The sequence below is a fragment of the Lissotriton vulgaris genome, chromosome 1_1, assembly GCF_964263255.1.
Source record: "Lissotriton vulgaris chromosome 1_1, aLisVul1.2, whole genome shotgun sequence".
NCBI classification, from domain to species: Eukaryota; Metazoa; Chordata; class Amphibia; order Caudata; family Salamandridae; genus Lissotriton; species Lissotriton vulgaris.
In genome coordinates, this window is record NC_141685.1 from 1212271823 (window position 1) to 1212289962 (window position 18140).

Below are 18140 nucleotides of genomic sequence, written 5' to 3' on the forward strand. Positions count from 1 at the left end.
TCAGAAATAGAAATCCACCAATCACTGCTAATGAATCATTAGCACTGAAACTCCACAGTTTTTTTTCTTTACAAACTCCTACTGTTTCAACTGCCCTTTCATTACCACACTTCATCTGACTGCAGCACAACCTTCTCTCACCATGTTTTATGTCTGGATTGTTGGACATAGTTACATCTACTGGGCTCAAAGGTATGCTGAGAACAGAAATTTACCTAACCTCAATTTACAAGATGTGGAAATTAAGTGGTTGGGCCAAAGAGGATTAAAATGTCACCAATTGATACCATTGGTGAAAACCTTTATGCATTTGCCAAAACCTGACCTGTTAATTGTGCACTGTGGAGGTAATGATTTGGGCACTTTGACTGGAGTAGGTCTGGAAATGCTTTTAAAGGACACCTTTGAGCAATTAATGGCACTTTTTCCTCAAACTGCCTTGGTATATTCAAATAAATGCCAAAGACAGAAATGGAGGTGGTCGAACCAATTTTGTCCACAAATTGAGAAGTCGAGGAAACATGTAAACAAATCTGTTTCAGCTTACATGAGAGACCATGGAATGGGCTCCATGTACAACAATAACTTGCGTTACTGCGTGCAAGATATCTACTGAGGAGATGGAGTTCACTTCTCAGATGAGGGCAACAGAATTTTCATTCTGAATTTAAGACTGTGCATTGGTACCTACTTATAAGTACCTAAATGTACCATGATCCCAAAAGCTCTTCTCAGAGCTACCCTACATCTGATCACTCACAATTATTATTTTTTTCTAACTTTTTTCACTAATTTTCAACAAAATACGCTCCCCGGAGCGCTATCCGGTACGCGAACCGAAAGCTAACCTCGCGGACTTTCATAAAAAAATGTTTTTTTTCGCACATATAAGCCTCCTCAGCCACCCTCAGAAAACCTAGGGGGTCAAGATAAGTCTACCGTGTCCCCTTCTACCCATTATCAACATTATTTGCCCTCCATCTTGTATCTTAATTCGACCGAAACACAAAATGGTGGACTCCCGTAACGCTGCTGGTTCGCGAACCGGGACGCTTCCCGGGAAGCGGTCCAATAAAAAAGGTGGGAAAGTAATTTACAGAAAAACGACTGGAGACACTCTCACCAAATATAGATTAGCTCATACTACATACCAATCCCTTTCATTTTCACAAATTTGATTGAAATTCCATTTAGCCATTTAGCCTGTAGACATCTCTGTAAATACCGTGAGGTAAATTACTTCACAAAACACATCTGAAGTGTTGGAATTGACAACCAATGAAAATGTTACTTTCATTTTCTACTTTTATTACCTGACATATGATTGGTTATATACCTGAATATATATAAAGGAAGAGAAGGAAACACAGCCATTTTGACTACTACTTCTTGTTGTACATTTCAATTGGATTTTCACTAATTACTTCAACTTCTTTGTAAAGGTAAGTTGTTATTTTTAAAACTGAAGTATATTGTGCACTATAAGTTAATATGGTACATTTTTTCTGATAGTTATATACTATCCCTCTGTAGTAGTTATAGATTTAGATAGACTTCTCTGTTATAGTTATGGATGGAGTTAGGCTTCTCTTGTATAATTATGAATATACTTACGTTAAATCACATACACTTTTTTATATTCCTACTTCCACTCTGATACTATACACTGCCCAAAGATAAATTCACTGATAAAAACTGCCTATCTAAAATTAATCCCAACAGTGCCCTATCTCTACTAATATATCTTTTTTTAACCAAATTTCAGGCAAAATGGAAGGCGAACATAAAGTTGAATTTGAAATTGTCCTGCAAGAGAGCAGCCAAGAAATAATTGATCCAAATTATATTGAATTTATGGATAAAACTTGGGACGAAGAACTACTGCAATGTGTGCAAGCAGTAGATGACCTCCTTCAAAATGAGGACATTTTACACCCTCAGAGATTACAAACTATATTCAATGAAAATAATGACATTTCAGACAATGAAATGTTAGAAAGTTTATTAAATTATGAAACACAATCACAATAATAAATAATTGCTTAAAAAATAAAGAAATTAAAAAAATAATCAACAAAACCAACAATCAATTAACATACAGTATTTGAAAAGTCTATCATTCTTTTTTCCTCATAGTACGCTCCCCAGAACGCTTCCCGGTTCGCGAACCGGGAGCTTCCCACGCAAAAAAAAAAAAAATTTTTTTTTTTTGCCCTGCGGGGCCCTTTTAAAACCTCCACATAAAACCTAGGGGGTCAAGGAAGATCCACTATGCCCCCTTATGGTAATTTCCCCCTTTGTTTTGGCCTTCTCTTGTCTCTCGATCCTACCGAGAGACAAGATGGCGGCCGCTCCGGACTGTTTAGAATGTTGACAGACACCGAACAGCCAATCAGCTTCGCTTCGCAAAGTTCCGTTACGCGAAAAGTACGCGAACCGGAGCGCTACCCGGAGCGCTGTCACAGATATATATCTTTTTTTGAACGTTAATTTCTCAAAATCCACTGGAGCACATATATTGAGACCTAGCAAAGGCACATCGGGCTAACAGTCCCTACAATTTTGCCAAGTTTCCTGCAAATCCATTCAGCCGTTCGGGCTAAAAGTGAGGCCAACCGCCCTATGGAAATTAACATTGGAAAAACGTGTTTTGGGACCCCCCTTTCTTCTCGGCCCCCCCTTGACTAACCCCCCCAAATTTTCAGGGGCTGCTCAGAAACAAAATGTTCCATTTTCCTGAAATTTTCAGCCAATTCAGTCCACAAACGCCCAAGTTATTAGACATAGAATTTTCAAAAATCCCATAGGGAAAAAATCCTAACTATATATACCTACTGGCGACCGCCAGTAGGTAATATATATATATATATATATATATATATATATATATATATATATATATATATATATATATATATATATATATATATATATATATATATATATATATATATATATATATATATATATATATATATATATATATATATATATATACCTACTGGCGACCGCCAGTAGGTATTATATATATATATATATATATATATATATATATATATATATATATATATATATATATATATATATATATATATATTACCTACTGGCGGTCGCCAGTAGGTATATATAGTTAGGATTCTTTCCCTATGGGATTTTTGAAAATTCTATGTCTAATAACTTTGGCGTTTGTGGACGGAATCGCCTGAAATTTTCAGGAAAATGGCACATTTTGTTTCTGAGCAGCCCCTGAAAATTTGGGGGGGGTTTGGCAAAGGGGGCCGAGAAAAAAGGGGGGTCCCAAAACGCGTTTTTCCCATGTTAATTTCCATAGGGCGGTTGGCCTCACTTTTAGCCCGAACGGCTGAATGGATTTGCACGAAACTTGGCAAAACTTGTAGGGACTGGTAGCCCGATGTGCCTTTGCTAGGTCTCAATATATGTGCTCCAGTGGATTTTGAGAAATTAACGTTTAAAATAAGATATATATCTGTAACAGCGCTCCGGGTAGCGTTCCGGTTCGCGTACTTTTCGCGTAACGGAACTTTGCGATGCGAAGCTGATTGGCTCTTCGGTGTCTGTCAACATTCTAAACAGTCCGGTGCGGCCGCCATCTTGTCTCTCGGTAGGATCGAGAGACAAGAGGAGGCCAAAACAAAGGGGGAAATTACCATAAGGGGGCATAGTAAATCCTCGTTGACCCCCTAGGTTTTATGTGGAGGTTGTAAAAGGTCCCAGCAGGGCAAAAAAAAAAAATTTTTTTTTTTTTGTGGTGAGCGCCTAGTACGCGAACCGGAAAGCGTTCTGGGCAGCGTACTATAAGGATAATAGAATGATAGACTTTTCTAATACTGTATGTTAATTGTTTGTTGTTTTTGTTGTTTTTTTTGTTTTCTTTATTTTTTAAAGTATTTTTTTAATTTTGATTGTGTTTCATAATTCATTAAACTTTCTAACATTTCAGTGTCAGAAATTTCAAAATTGAATATAGGGTGTAACATGTTCTCATTTTGAAGCAGGTTATCCACTGCTTCAACACATTGTAGTAGTTCCTGGTCTCTACTTTGATCGATAAAATCATCAATTTTTTCTTGGCTGCTCTCCTCCAGTACAATTGTAAATTTAACTTGTTGCTCGCCTTCCATTTTGCCTGAAATTATGATTAAAAAAATATATATTAGTAGAGATAGGGCACTGTTGGGATTAATTTTAGATAGGCAGTTTTTATCAGTGAATTTTTCTTTTGGCAGTGTATAGTATCAGAGTGGAAATAGGACTATAAAAAAATGTATGTAATTTAACCAAGAGAAGCCTAACTCCATTCATAACTATAACAGAGAAGTCTATCTAAATCCATAACTACTACAGAGGGATAGTATATATCTATGAGAAAAAGTCTACCATATTAAGTTATAGTGCACAATATACTTCAGTTTTAAAAATAACAACTTACCTTCACAAACAAGTTGAAGTGTTTGGTAGCTATTCAAATGTGATGTACAATAAGAAGTAGTAGTCAAAATGGCTGTGTTTTCTTCTCTTCCTTTATATATATTCAGGTATATAACCAATCAAATGTCAGGTAATATAAGTAGAAAATGAAAGTAAGATTTTCATTGGTTGTCAATTCCAACACTTCAGATGTGTTTTGTGAAGTAATTTACCTCACGGTATTTAGAGAGGTCTACAGGCTTAATGGCTAAATGGAATTTCAATCAAATTTGTGAAAATGAAAGGGATTGTTATGTAGTATAAGCTAATCTATATTTGGTGAGAGTGTCTCCAGTCGTTTTTCTGTTAATTACTTTCCCACCTTTTTTTTTTGGACCGCTTCCCGGGAAGCGGTCCGGTCCGCGAACTAGGAGCGTAACGGGAGTCCACCATTTTGTGTTTCGGTCAAATTAAGATATAAAATGGAGGGTAAATAATGTTCAGAATGGGTAGAAGGGGGCACGGTACAAGTATTTTGATCCCCTAGGTTTTCTGAGGGTGGCTGAGGAGGACCATATGTGCGGAGAAAAAACATTTTTTTTGAAATTTTGTGCGGTTAGCTTCCAGTTCGCGTACCGGGTAGCGCTCTTTGAGCGTAGTTTGTTGAAAATTACAGAAAAAAGTTAGAGAAAAATAATAATTGTGAGTGATCAGATAAAGGGTAGCTCTGAGAAGAGCTTTTGGGTTTATTGTACATTTAGGTACTTATAAGTAGGTACCAATGCACAGTCTTAAATTCAGAATGAAAATTCTGTTGCCCTCATCTGAGAAGTGAACTCCATCTCCTCTGTAGATATCTTGCATGTAGTAACGCAAGTTATTGTTGTACAAGGAGCCCATTCCATGGTCTCTCATGTAAGCTGAAACAGATTTGTTTACATGCTTCCTCGCTTTCTCAATTTGTGGACAAAATTGGTTGGACCACCTCCATTTCTGTCTTTGGCATATATTGGAATATACCAAGGCAGTTTGAGGAAAAAGTGCAATTAATTGCTCAAAGGTGTCCTTTAAAAGCATTTCCAGACCTACCCCAGTCAAAGTGCCCAAATCATTACCTCCACAGTGCACTATTAACAGGTCAGGTTTTGGCAAATGCATAAAGGTTTTCACCAATGGTATCAATTGGTGACATTTTAATCCTCTTTGGCCCAACCACTTAATTTCCACATCTTGTAAATTGAGGTTGTGTAAATTTCTGTTCTCAGCATACCTTTGAGCCCAGTGGATGTAACTATGTCCAACAATCCAGACCTTAAACATGGTGGGAGAAGGTTGAGCTGCAGTCAGATGAAGTGTGGTAATGAAAGGGCAGTTGAAACTGTAGGAGTTTGTAAAGAAAAAAAACTGTGGATTTCCAATGCTAATGATTCATTAGCAGTGATTGGTGCATTTCCATTTCTGAAAACAGAAAGTTAGGGTGCCTGGATGTGTTCTTTGAAAGATGTAATTTGAATGGTCAAGGAAGAAACATTTAATGAAAGATTGCACTGGATACGCAGGTGCACTGAGAGTTCAGAGTTCAATTGAAACATTGTTGTGTGAATTTGCAAACATGAGAGGTCTTCCAGGAGGTGGTTGCTATGGAACAAAGGCAGAGAGGGCAGAGGGTGGAAGGGTTTTGATTTGAAAAAAGTGAGGGAAGAGTTATGATTGGCTAATTTGAGAGATATGTGAAATGAATATCTGTATTTCTGTGCTTTCAATAGCTGCAGCCTCTGGAGTGCATCCTTTTTCTTCTGCTGAAGACAATTTGGTGTATTTCTGAGACTGTTTTCAAAACTCAAAAAGTATTTGCTAAGGTGAGAAAAGATTTATTTAATTTAGATAGAGAATAGTATGATTTAAGGAGAAAATGATGAAGAAAGCTGTGTTTTTAAAATGTGGCTTTGTCTCTAGTGATATACAAATAGATTTTGGTTTTAAATTTTAATTGCATATTCGGTGTATCATTCTGGCGTGCAGTAACACAAGTTATTGTTGTACATGGAGCCTATTCCATGGTCTCTTATGTAAGCTGAAACAGATATGTTGTTTTTAAAAACGATTTTTGAAATCAATTACATTTCTGGATATGTACTGCTAGAGCTTCATAGGTTGTTTTGGGTCATAATTATAAGGCATTTAAGTGTCTATGATGTTATTTTTCCCTTTTTAAATGGAAAGCGTTCCTCATGGGGCAAGTTTCTTGTAAATACGCTCCCACCTGTGCTTGACAAATTTAGATTTTGATTATGGGAGTTACATAGCCATGTTAATAATGTCCAAAAAATGGTGCTAGGGCATTCCAAAAAACGCTTTCATGTGTCTCAAGGACATTTTCAGTCATTTCCTCTTGAATGCAGGTATACAATTGATTTATATGCTGTGTTTAAAAACGATTTTTTGAAATCAATTACATTTCTGGATATGTACTGCTAGAGCTTCATAGGTTGTTTTGGGTCATATTTATAAGGCATATGAGTGTCTATGATGTTATTTTACCCTTTTTAAATGGAAAGCGTTCCTCATGGTGCAAGTTTCTTGTAAATACGCTCCCACTTGCGGTTGGCAAATTTAGATTTTGATTATGGGAGTTACATAGGCATGTTAATAATGTCCCAAAAATGGTGCTAGGGCATTCCAAAAAACGCTTTCATGTGTCTCAAGGACATTTTCAGTCATTTCCTCTTGAATGCAGGTATACAATTGATTTATATGCTGTGTTTAAAAACGATTATTTGAAATCAATTACATTTCTGGATATGTACTGCTAGAGCTTCATAGGTTGTTTTGGGTCATATTTATAAGGCATATGAGTGTCTATGATGTTATTTTACCCTTTTTAAATGGAAAGCGTTCCTCATGGGGCAAGTTTCTTGTAAATACGCTCCCACCTGTGGTTGGCAAATTTAGATTTTGATTATGGGAGTGTTTCCTAAGTTTATGAATGACATTGTGCAGATGAAGTTTAGGTGTGACCACAGATTCAAAAGAGGTCTGCCCTTTGTTCAAGAGTAAAGAGGACATGACTTACTTCATTGGTAGGCCTTGGAAACACTAGTGATGTAATTAAAAAATGTGGAGTTTCTTTTCCTCATTTCAGAATTACATCACCTGTGTTTCCTCATTGACTTAAAATATCCTTAATACACATGAAAACATTTTTTGGAATGCCCTAGCACCATTTTTGGGACATTATTAAAAAGGCTATGTAACTCTCATAATCAAAATCTAAATTTGCCAACCACAGGTGGGAGCGTATTTACAAGAAACTTGCCCCATGAGGTACGCTTTCCATTTAAAAAGGGTAAAATAACATAATAGACACTCAAATGCCTTATAAATATGACCCAAAACAACCTATGAAGCTCTAGCAGTACATATCCAGAAATGTAATTGATTTCAAATAATCGTTTTTAAACACAGCATATAAATCAATTGTATACCTGCATTCAAGAGGAAATGACTGAAAATGTCCTTGAGACACATGAAAGCGTTTTTTGGAATGCCCTAGCACCATTTTTTGGACATTATTAACATGGCTATGTAACTCCCATAATCAAAATCTAAATTTGCCAAGCACAGGTGGGAGCGTATTTACAAGAAACTTGCCCCATGAGGAACGCTTTCCATTTAAAAAGGGAAAAATAACATCATAGACACTCATATGCCTTATAAATATGACCCAAAACAACCTATGAAGCTCTAGCAGTACATATCCAGAAATGTAATTGATTTCAAATAATGACTTACTTCATTGGTAGGCCTTCACATGTATTATCTCCTTTGTTTTCTTCAGTGAAAATCTTATCTGCAACCATGTGTTGGCCTCACCTCAAACAAATAAAACAGGTGATGGACCGAATGTGGATCAATGACACACATTCACCCCAGTCCAAAGATCTGGGCTTAAACAAACCTTTAGATAGGCCACACCTTATCGTCATCCTGAATTAATCATTTAAAATTTTAGGGAGAGATTTATGATTGTTTTATGCCTGTCTTGTACCACTGTGTGACATTTTTGTGATGCAGTGCTGGTGCAAAAGATTTGCTATGTTAAATAATAAGTAGGGCGTTAAGTTTTTGATGACTGTTATTCATTTACTGTTTGGTAATAGTGGTTAATAACATTTTTTATTATATTTTTCCACAGATTCAACTGCAGATCTTTTCCAAATTTGAAAAATGCCAACGAAAAATCGAATTAGAAAGGCTAGAAAACATCAAAGACAGCAGGATGATCTTTTATTGCAGCAGTCCTCTTCCCAAAATACTTTTCAAAACACCAAGAAAGCTCCGGGTAAGAGCACAAAATCATTCTTAAGAAATATTTGTAGTAAAAAAAGTATTTATCCCCAAAATGTTTCAGTTCAGAAAAAGAAAAGCAATTTAAATGGAAAGGAAAGACCCATCAAAAATGTTACTGGTAGAGCAAGAGATAACTCTGTGCATGATAGTAGAAGGAAACAACAGTTTAGGGACATTCGAAAACGAATGTTCCGCAATAGGATAATAGTTAATTTATTAAAAAATATTAAGAAAGGCCAACAGAAAGTGGCATTTTATAAGAAGAAGAAAAATGTAGAGAAAATTATTGATCATGCTTTTGAAATTAAGCGAAAGTTGTTTATTTTGGTAATCAATAGAATTAGGAAACTAAGCAAGGTAATTTCTGATTTCAAAACAAAAAGTAGATGGAAGAGAGTAGTTAATCGTAGTAACTTTTGTGAAGTTTTTTCCGGAGAATGGATGCATAGTTCAAGTTGTGAGGCATTTTTTAATGAGGAGAGTTATTTTCAGGATAATGATTTGGTGTTTGCAGTTGACACCAGTGGTCGAGCTTATGAAGTGAAGGATGGTTGTCCAGTTGAAAAAGAAAAACTTGTGACAACAGAGACAGAAGAGGCGCTAAGTGATGAGGTTTTAGGAAGACGTCCTAAGGGTCCTGTGTACATTTGGAAGTGTAGTTCTATTTGCAGTGTGTGACAGGTTTCCATCAATTTGCTTTGTGATTTTATACGGACATTTAATAAGAAAAGTTTGAAGCAGAAAATGAAGTTGTTGCAAGATTTAGATCCTTGCAGAGTGAGACAAATGACAGGTTTGCGTGGTCATTCACTGGCTTGTCTTTCCAGGAGAGTATGCCAGAGTGTTTTTCATCATTTCAGGATGCTAGCAGTGCATCATAATAAAGTGAGAAAATTAGTGAGAATGTTGTATTATGCTAAGAGTCCAGCAATTATGCTTAAACAATTATGTGCTGCTCTTTTGCATGGTTCTGAAATAGATGTGAAGAATATTTGTGAAGAAATTGAGTTTTGTTACTTTGGTAGTAAAGATGAGAATGTTCAAATTGACCCAGAAGTAGAGGGTAATGTTGAAGATAATGTACAGGTTTCCAGTACAGATAATTTTCAGAAGGAAATCGCCACGTTTCAGATGAAATCAAGTGAGAGGCCTAATTTCACTTGTGTATGTTGTTGACGCACTTATTATAAGAATCAGACTAAGTTAGTGGATTTATATGCAAAGAGTGAAAGGGAAAATAATAGTGAATGGAAGGATTTTGCTACATACTTGATGGTAGAAAATTCTTTTAATTTGGGATCGGATCAACGTGTGTGTACTTATTGTTGTAACAAATTAAACAATAACCAGATGCCTTCTAGGGCGGTTCATAATAATCTTGAATTGGTTGAGATTCCTTCTGAATTGAAGGATTTAAATACTTATGAATCTATTTTGATTCAAAGTATCCATCCCTTTCAGGCTATTGTAAGAATGGAGCCAAAGACAGGGAAGTTGCCTCCAGCAGATTTACAGAGAGGATTAAAGGGAAGAGTTGTTTATTTGCCTCTAGATTTGAACAAAAACATTAACACAATTGGAGTAGAAAAAGTGGAAGAGGAACCTTTGGTTATCTTGGTTAATGGTGTTCCGACAAAGAATAAGAAAATATGGCAAGATTTAGTGGATGTTAGGAAAGTCAAAAAAGCAACATTGTATTTGAAGAAAAATAATAAGTACTATATAAATGTATATGTTGCAGAAGAGGAAGTAAGTGATGAAGAGGATAGCTATTTGTGTGTTGGCCAAATTGAGAAAATAGAGGCCTCTAAAAGTGAAGAAATATATGAACATTATAGTGTTCATCCTTTGCATTCCAAGGAAGTCATGGGGAATGCAATTGAGTTGTTTCAAATGAAACAAGCCAAAGGGAGTCCCATTAGTGTTTGGGAGGAAAGTTTGGAAGCTCGGTGTTTCCCACAGCTATTTCCCACAGGTCGAGGAGGAAGATATGATGAGCGACCTCATCAAATTCCTGCGTCTGAATACCAGACTTTACGATTGTATGCAGAAGATCCTAGGTTTCGTCAATGCATTCCCTATTTGTTTCATCTCCTGTTTGAAAGCGATCTGTCTGGACTGTCATATGCAGTGAACCACATCTTAAAAAGTGGTATACAGATGCGAAACATCTCGGCAAGTGATTTTATGCATAAAGTCAATGTCCAAGACAGTATTTTGGATTCTCACTTAATTAATCTCATGGCGTGTCAGCGTGGTACTAATGAGTACTGGTACCGTCGTCATGGTGATTTAAAATGTATGCTGAGGAACTTAGGAACTCCGACATGGTTCCTCACTCTGAGCTGTGCCGAGTATGGCTGGGAAGACTTACTTGAATTTCTACGAGAGGCAAATGGAAATATTGAAAACATTGAATTCAAGACACCAGGAGAACTGTGTTCTTTGGATCCAGTGAATGTATGCAGGTACTTCAATCATAGATTTGAAGCTATGATGTCTTTCATCACAAATAAGAAGAATCCACCTCTTGGAGAGGTGTTGGATTTCTTCTGGAGAAAGGAGTACCAAGCAAGAGGTGCTCCTCATATACATATGTTGTTGTGGATCAAGGATGCACCTAAATTTGGAACATATCCGGATGACCTAGTGATGAATTTCATAGAACAGTATTCTACGTGTGCTGTTCCAAACGCAACGGAGAAGAAAAGCCTAAGAGAACAAGTTCTATGTTTCCAAAGCCATCGTTGTGGAAAGTTCTGTCGTCGTAAATTCAGAAACAAGGACAAGTTCTACACCAAATGTCGTTTCAACTTTCCACGACCGGTGATTTCTAAAGGAAGAGTGAACAGTTTGATGTCTTCTCTGCGACATAATGTGACGAGGAAATCACCCAAAAATACATACAATTTGAAAAGGAACAAAGAGTCCAAGTATATCAACGACTACAACCCAGTGATTTTGTCCATGTAGAATGCTAACATGGATATACAGTTTGTGGCTGACAACTGTATGGCTGTGGCTCGGTATGTGACATCTTACATCACCAAAAAAGAAAAGACAGAATTGAAGGATATGTGGGAGGACATTTCCCATGAAAAGAGCCTCAGCAAGAAGTTGTACAGTTTCAGTCTGAAGATGTTGTCGCATCGAGAAATCGGAGCTTACGAATGTTCTGACCGGTTGTCTTCAGCAAGTCTCTATGCCAAATCCAGGAGTATCGTTTGGGCGAGTCTTGGTCTTGCTGCAACGCGAAATCGAGTTCTAAAACCTGTCCGGGAAATTGAGTATTTGGCAGAAAAGGAACCAAACAGTACCGACATTTTGAAGACCAACATGTTGGACACATATTATCCAAATCGAAGCAGTCACCTTGAGAATGTTTGTCTATATGAGGTTCTACAAAATTATATATTCGAGAGGAACATCAAAGAAGATATTGAGAAAGGAGTGTATGCTGTAATTGGAAGTGAGGGATGTCTGGTCAAGCAAAGAAAATGCCAATTAGTAAACCATCGAAAATTGAGTGGCGAATCTCCAGAAAAAAAAGAGTTTTTCTATTTAGCACTTTTGCAACTTTTCAAGCCTTGGCGTGCAGAAGAGGAACTGCTTGGAGATTTCCTCTGTTACGAAGACTCTTTCACTGCTGCTAAGGAGACCATAGAATGTCCTGCTTTTCCCAAATATCAAGAAATGTTGACTTTGGAAATTGAGCAGGAAGCGACGATTGCAGCTGAGATTGCCAGAGACAGTTCTCAGGATAGTCAGAGTTCTGTTTCATTGAGTCAGGATCCACTAGGAGGACCTATTATCGAAAATGAAGCTGCCACTGCTATGAATGAAGTGGAAAGAGCCATGGCACATGCTCAGGAGGATTCAGTTAACTTAGAAGACTTGGAAAAACAACTCAACGTTGAGCAGAGGAAAATATATGATGAAGTTACCAAGCAAATTGAGCATGGATTAAGTCATGAGAAGAAAGAGTGCTCATGTACATCGTTGAAGCCTGTCCGACTGTACGTGAGTGGAGAAGCGGGAACTGGAAAAAGTTTCCTTATTAAAGCAATTTCTTGTTATTTGTAGGAAAGGACTGAGACATCGTTGTCTTGTGTTGTTACCGCTCCTACTGGACTGGCAGCACATAACATTAAAGGTATTACTTTGCATCGTCTACTGATGCTGCCAGTGGAGCATGACAACAAATTACAATACCACAAGTTATCTGGGGATGTTTGTTGTGAAGTTTCAAGAGTCTTGAGGAAAATGAAACTTCTTATCATTGATGAAGTAAGCATGGTTTCCAATGTCATGCTTGCCTTTGTGCATTTGAGAATGCAAGAAGTTCTTAAAACTGAGTATGATGTGTTATTTGGTGGCAAACACATCATTGTTTTCGGAGATCTTCTGCAGCTGACACCAGTAAAAGGTCAACCTGTGTTCAAAATACTCACGCATGAAGATACCAGGAAGTGCCTAGGGAGCATTGGCAACGTCAATATATGGTTAAACTTCAATTATGCTGAACTGCATGAAAATATGCGTCAGGCGAAGGATGAAGATTACAAGAATATTCTACAAGATATTAGAATTGGAAAAGTGACTGAGCATGGGAAAGAAGCTTTAAATGCACGATTACTTTCAAATTTATATCCCGAACAAGACATTGTGCCTGAGAATATTTTTCAGAAAATTACTGAGAAGAAATCCGGAATATGTTTGATGCCAACTCTTGCAGAATGTGCCATCTTCAACAACAAAATGTTGAATTTAGAAAAGCAAGAGATTGTGAAACTTGAAGCTATTGACAGAATAGAGCATATGGGATCAACAATTATTTTGTCTGAGAATTTGAAATCAAAATTGGATTCATTAGAGAAGACTATATCTAAAACAGCGGGTTTTGAAAAGACTTTGAATGTGTGTTTAAATTGCCGAATCATTTTGAGAAGGAATTTGCATTTTGAAAGAGGTCTGGTAAATGGATCAATGGGTAATGTTGTGGATTTTGAGAAATACCGAAATAGAGATGGAATTGAATTTTTAAAAATTAAATTTGATGGCATTGAGGAAGTACAGCTAATTGGTCGTTGTTCTGCTAGGTTTTTGCTTGTTAAAGACTTATATGTTCGCCGTAAACAGTTTCCTGTTTGCTTGGCATATGCGGTGACAATCCATAAATGGCAAGGTTTAAGTGTAGGTAGTGCATTGGTGAATATTGGCAGTTCTGTGTTCAAGGAGGGTATGGCATATGTGGCATTGTCACGAGTTAGAACTTTATCGGGATTGTACTTGATTGACTGTGATGTCACAAACATTTGTGCGGATCTAGATTGTGTTAAGGAATACAATAGGTTAAGAAAAGAGTATGCGCCACATTTGCCTCAATATCCTTTGTTTGAGAAACGTGTGGTAGGCCGGAAACGAAGAAATATCAGTAACAGTAGGGAGGTTGTAGCAAAAAGACCAAAAGTCGATGAACCGAAAATTGTAAGCAGAAAGAAAGTGGATTCTGTTGAAGATGTTGTCGGTTTTCAATTTGAAAACAGTTCTGGTGTCAACTGCTATGCAAATGTAGTGGTTAATGTTCTCTTTTCACTAGAGAGTTTAAAAGAACAGATTGTGTTCAATTCGGAACAAAGTTTATGCTGCTTGTTGAATTCTGTATTAGAGAAATGTAGCACTGATCGAACAAAAGTAGAAAGTGTGTCTGAAGTTCGTTATCTGTTAGATGAATGTTCAGGTCAAACAGACTTCTCTGAAAATAATCAGCATGATTGTCAGGAGTTTTTAATGTATATGCTTGATGTATTACAAGATGAGGGTGTAGATGTAGATCACCTGTTTGGGCTTTCTTATCAATGGCAGCATGACTGCGAGAACTGTATGGTATCAAGTACTACTAGTGTAGACTCAGAAAGATTTATATATTTAACTTTGCCAGATAGTAAATCAGTCTCCTTTAATAAGCTAGTAAATGCAGCGGATCACAACATGGAGTGTAGCCAATGTAAATCTAAAATGATGTCAACATTATTTATTCGAAGATATGGCCAGTATGTCATTTTAATGATCCAACGATGTAGGCCTGATGGATCAAAATTGTCAACTTTAATAAAAAATGTTGTTGCTTCTCAGCTGTCAATATCAGGAAGGACTTTTGTAACTGTAGCAATTATCTATCACGATGGTCCTTCAACAACATCAGGACATTACACAGCTTATTTAAAGTCTCGAAACGGCTGGTCATTCTGCAACGATTCTGTTGTAAGTTTAAAAAAAAAATTGCCGTTTGACCTTAAAAATTCTTACCTGGTGATTTTAAAACCAAAATTTTAAGGGAAGAATCTCGGAATTTCCTTTGAGGAATTGCAAAAGGTTCATGAAGTAGAGGGAATGTAAGTCTGCAATGCTGTCTAGATTATTGGTCCAAAACTTTTAATTATAATGTCATTTTAAAAATCCAACTATATTAACCTGATGCAAGTAAGTGTGCTTCATAGTGAGCAGTATCAGTGTCATAGGAAAAGTAGAACGTGAGTGAGCAAGAAGGGTACGATATTAGTAGTCCAGGATTGTGAAAGTAATCTTAAATGTTTTCTTTTTGAAAGTTGCGAAAATAGAAAATGACGGGATTTCATTAGAAGAATTACAAGAGTTGAAAAACCCTGCAACATGATTTGGCCAAGTGGAAACATGTGGTAGAATGTGAGAAGTATTTTATTATATGTAACATATTTTTCAAAACGATGGAGGTTTTCTTTCAGAAAGTGGCGGGCAGAAAATATTTATAGCACAACAGAGTGGATGCTGTTCATAAGACATCCTTCGACGTTATGGAAAGTAAGTTAATTTTAAGGAGTTTTGAATTCAGATTTCTTAGGTTGTATGGGTTTTTTAAACACAATCATTTTGATTGTGTTTTTTTTTCCCCGCTGTTACATGATGAATACCTTCAATTCACTGATTTAAGTGAAATTTGATACATTCTGAGAACAGCAAAAATAAACCATTTAACATGTATAATTAATGTTCTACTTTTTGTACTTATGATATACATTTAGAAATGTGAGGTAGATATGGAGAAACTGAGGCTTCTATAAGTGTCAAAGTTAATGCTTACAGTGCTGCATTTCTGGGTACTGTTTTTTTTTTAAAAACTGAATAGACCTCACCTTAAAGAAACCTCTTGAAAGGACATATCTTATTTGTATCCTGAAAGAATCATTTAAAATGTTAGACACAATTTTATGATGGCTTTACATCTTTTTTGCGCTGCTATTGCATCACTATTGTGAGACATCAGCAGTGCAAAAGATGCACCATGTTCCAAAATAGGCCTCACTTCATCAGCATCAAGATACTGTTTGTTTAAAATATATATCTTTAAGATTGTGTAGGGGACGTATAGCAGCAGAGGCTTCTGTAAATGTCAAAGTTATTGAAAAACTGTTTCTTCTTGAACCTTTTCCCTTGTCTTTTCACATTTTTAAATACATGTTTTAATATTTTTGAAATGTTTCATCTCTCTTTTACAGATTGAAAGTATGAAAAAATATTTGAAAAAATTAACAAGAATTATAAGGTAAATGTTTTCTACTCTTTTAACCCGCAATCCACTCCTGATGATGTCACTGACTATGTCATGAATGATGTAATAAGTGGACATGACTTACTTCATTGGTAGGCCTTCACATGTATTAATGCATACACTGCTGCACTTCTGCGTACTGTTTCATATGCTGAACTACATCTGCACTATGAGATACCTAAGCAAAGGCAACACAGGTGATGTGATTGTGAAATGAGCAAAAGTAACTCCACGTTTTTCAAATTACATCACTTGTGTTTTCTAAGTTTACGAATGACATTGTGCAGATGAACTTTAGGTCTGTCTATGGACACAGAAGAGGTCTGGCCGTTGTTCAAGAGTGAAGTAGACATGTTTTACTTCAATGGTAGGCCTTCACATGTATTATCTCCTCTGTATTCTTCAACAAGCATAAATTTGATATGCAACCGTGAGTAGGCCTCACCGTAAACAAACTTTTGGAGAGGACACACCTTATCGTCATCCTGAATCAATCATTTAATCTATCACATTTAACATCTATTAGTTCTACTGCTTCATTTCTTTAATCCTTACTTTCCTGCGTTTGCTACTTCCCTTATTCCTTTCTCTATTACTTAATTATTCTACTCCTTCCAGTATTTTTCTCAGTCCCTCTCTTCTCATACTTCTTCATTATTATTCACTCATTCTGTCTCTATTAATGTTACTGTTTCTGAATGATCTCAAAAAAAATTTAAAACAAGAACAGTAAGTATAAGGATAGGAAACAGACATTTATGTTACAAGAAAGACAGCTATAGGAAGTAAACAAAACATACTGTTACTCGCAATCCACTGCTGATGATGTCACTGACCATGTCAAGAATGATGTAATATGTGACATGATCAGCAGTGGATTGCGAGTAACAGTATCTTTTCTTTACTCCCTATAGCTGTCTTTCTTGTAACATAACTGTCTGTTTCCTTTCCTTATACTTACTGTTCTTTTTTTTTAAAAAAAATTTTTGGTTCGCTCCTGGTTCGCGTACCGGAGTGCGAACTGGGAGCGAACTAAAAGAAATAGAGGTTGGCAGAGTTTCAAAAATTCTACCAATTTTTTTTATAATGGGGAGGTAGTTCTGAAAAGAACTTTTTTTTTGGTTTTTGTTGTTTTAAATTTTTTTTATTATTTTTCTGAACATTTGTTATATTTTCTTGTTTTTTTCTGAACATTTTGTAATTTTTTTGTTTTTTGGGGGGGAGGGGGGAAACAAAAATGATTCATTGAAGAGGGCTCAACAGGAGCAACGAAAAAAAGAACAATTTATTTCTTGGGGCGTTTCGGGCAAACATGATTTTTGATAACTTTTATTATAAGTGTAATGCTACTTTCTCGGTAGCATATCAATTGGTTGCACCACACGCACACTTGTTTTACTTCCCCCATGTCCATTTGAATATTCGGGATGACCTCCCTCGCCTCTGGTCCCGATACTTCTGGGACGACAGATCTTCTCGCCATTGCCGGGGGATTTTGCTGCTCATCACGAATTTGGGCAGCACTATAATTATTTGGGTGCCACCTACTCATGTGCCTGTGCATCGTATAATTTCCAAAACTATATTTTTTGTCCGTCCCCCTTGAAAGTCGATCTTTGCAAATACGGCAAAAGACATATCTAGCATTGACTTTCTTTTGCCCTGCTGGAAATTTAAAAAATTGCCAGATGAAGTTTTCCTTTCTGTTGTACCTCCTGGGCTCCTCTGGTAAAAACTCAGGCTCTTCCTCCACGTCCTCCTCTTCTTGATCTTC